Source organism: Xyrauchen texanus, chromosome 10 (genome assembly GCF_025860055.1).
Source record: "Xyrauchen texanus isolate HMW12.3.18 chromosome 10, RBS_HiC_50CHRs, whole genome shotgun sequence".
Taxonomy (NCBI): Eukaryota; Metazoa; Chordata; class Actinopteri; order Cypriniformes; family Catostomidae; genus Xyrauchen; species Xyrauchen texanus.
This window is the reverse complement of record NC_068285.1, coordinates 42,993,293-42,996,349: the sequence shown is the minus strand read 5'-3', so window position 1 is coordinate 42,996,349 and position 3,057 is coordinate 42,993,293.

The window sequence follows — 3,057 nt, the reverse complement described above, 5'->3', positions numbered from 1 at the left end:
TGTGCGTGTGTGTGTGTGTCATTCAGTTCACACAGCATGGAGGCAAGTAATAGACTACACCAACTTCAGCACAATGAGGGGGAGGACAGAAATAAATCAGATTGGTTTATTATGCTCAGAGCTCCACCTACTTGAGCAAAGTGCAAACAGCACCCAATCAGAGTACAGATCTGTGGTAGAGAGACTGAGACTTGTTCTCATATGGGGAATTTGTAACAGGGATTATACACTGCCTGGCCAATAAATACATAAAAAGTTGCCGTTTGGATTTAAGGCAGTGTTTTTATCTGGGGTTGCTTTAATTGGTCAGGTCGAGGCTCAGCAACGTTATGCGGCAATAAAATGAAGTCAGCTGACTACATGAATGTAATAAATGACCAGATTATCCCATCGATGGATTGTTTTTTTCCCTGACATATCCCTGGGCATATTCCAGGATGACAATGCCAAGATTCATCGGGCACAAATTGTGAAAGAATGGTTCAGGGAGCATGAGGAATCATTTTCATACATGAATTGGCCTCCACTGTGTCCTGACCTTAACCTCATTGAAAGTCTTTGGGATGTGCTGGAGAAGGCTTTACGGATTGGTTCGACTCTCCCATCATCAATACAAGATTTCGGCCCAAAATGTATACAACTCTGGATGGAAATCAATGTTGTGACGTTGCAAAAGGTTGACGAATGCAAGCCGGAAACAAAGCTAAAGGCGTCCCAACGAAATAATAGAGTATACAAATTAGTTTTTGGCCAGGCAGGGTATATCAGTAATTATATGAATAATAATAAGATCTTTCAATGATAATATAGTGCAGAAGTGTTGGCTGAATTTAATACAATGGCAGTACATGACTAACTTTAACACATAATAATACACCCAGAAGTGTCGTAAATAGTTTATACATCATATTCTAAGTCTTCTGAAAGCATCTATTCACTTTGTATGATAAACGGATAAGTTGTTTTTCACATTCACGTCAAAGCAAACGAGTGATCAACTTATCTATACAGACCCACATATAGCAATTTGTTAATAACAAGAAACCTCATTGGTTCTTGTGACATGACATCATGGCATTTGGTCAAAAGGTATGCAAGAAACAATACGTTTTGAATATGATGCATGGATTATTAATAGTGTTCACTTTTATGCTTTTACTATACGTTTAATTTGAATGCCATTTTTGAGTGCTTTATTAAGCGTTAAAGTGAATCACTGTGTTGAAAACATTATATGTCCATTAGAAACACAGTCCCAACAAACATTCCATGTGTTCATTTACTGTGTAGTTATGTACACTATTTTAATGGAAATAGTGTATTTTAGTGTATTTGCAATCATGCTTATGTTCATGTTTATTAATAATAATATAATAAAAATAAAACTTGTAGTTGTATGGGTTGCGTTGAGAGAGTGCCCCCAGTTGTTATACCACAGAAACAACATATGAGTTTGGAACACATTTAGGGTTGGTAAATAATGATGGTATTTTGTTTTTTGGGTGATATGTTCCTTTAAGAGTGTCCAACAACATTTTACACATTTACACCTTGATTTCTACCTTTCATCCAGACTTCTGGTAATTAATATACTGTAAATAAACATCTTATCACTTTTGTTTTTCTCTGTCCAAATTTGGCACTTGAGGAATCAGCATCAAACATGCTAACTGAGAGATCAAAATACATTTTGTTGCATGAAGGGGGTTTGAACCAATTCACCACCTGCAGGACAGCAGCACTCATCTTTACATTCATCTCCACTAGATGTCCCTGCAGGACATTACATTTACTCCAGTTAAACTAAACAATGTGTTCCTGTAAAAACCTTTCATATGGCAATGTGTATTCTGATGATTACTTTGCCCTATTATTTAATACAACTATTTTATATTGATAACTTTAATCATAATGCTGTGTTCCCCGTTTTATGAGGGGAACACAGCTGATTTGAACAAATGTCAAGAGATGTTTTACATACATCCAAGATCATGCCATGAATATAGCCTGTGCATTTACAAACTCTCTTTACTCTTCTGTTACATTTGATTATTGTTACACCACTCTAGATTATCCAGGGTTAATAATAATCATATAATTATAACCACAAAAAAGCGACATCTTGCACATATACGTATATTTTAGAATCACACAGGTCTGCTACACAAATTCTGCAGCGTGTAAACAGTGTGTTATACAGTTGTGTGTGTGTGTGTGTGTGTGTATTGCACAGAATACATGGATGCCTTACTATATTTGCCTAAATTTGCTGTGTACAGCCAGGGGCAAAAATTTCATCAAAATGTTGGGGGGGACAATAAACATAACAATTCTCAAGAGCAATTTTTGAAGGGGACACCAAGGGTTTTTTTGCTGTTGCCCCGTTTGCATTTGTATTATTTTATTTCTTAAACAATTATTTTAAGAATATATCATTATATTATTTTTAATACACATATTTTAATGATATTTTTTTGGGGGGGGGACAACCCTCAGATGGGGGGGGTCCTGACCCCCCCGCAATTTCCACCTATGTGTACAGCCAGACCACTATACTGTGACACTCTGTGCATGGCAGAGGTTGATTGGCACAGTTGATTTTTGGTAATTTTTTTTGATGAATTTTACCAAAGCGTAACATCTAAATGTTCACCTTCTTGTACCACACACCGACTGATTCTTTCTGGACCTTTGAATGTAAAAATATGTTAAAATGAAGACAAGTTTATATATATCTCTTAATTTAGTTCATATTGATGAATATCAGATATATTTAGAAATAAGGTTTGCAAGCCTGTAAAAGTACAGTATGCTAGCTGGCTAACATTATTTATGAAAAGAGTGTGAGTGGGGTTGGTTGGCACGTTGTTTTTTGGGTTTGTTAGTACTTTGGTTAAAATATTCATTTGCACTTTCATTCATTTTGACTTCATTTTTACACCTTTTTTCTTTGATGATTTTTATAATCATTATTTGATCAGACTGCCAAGAGTTAAGGCAGTTTAAATAAAATGGTTATAGTTTAACAATAACAAAAGTTGATAACTGGACACCACA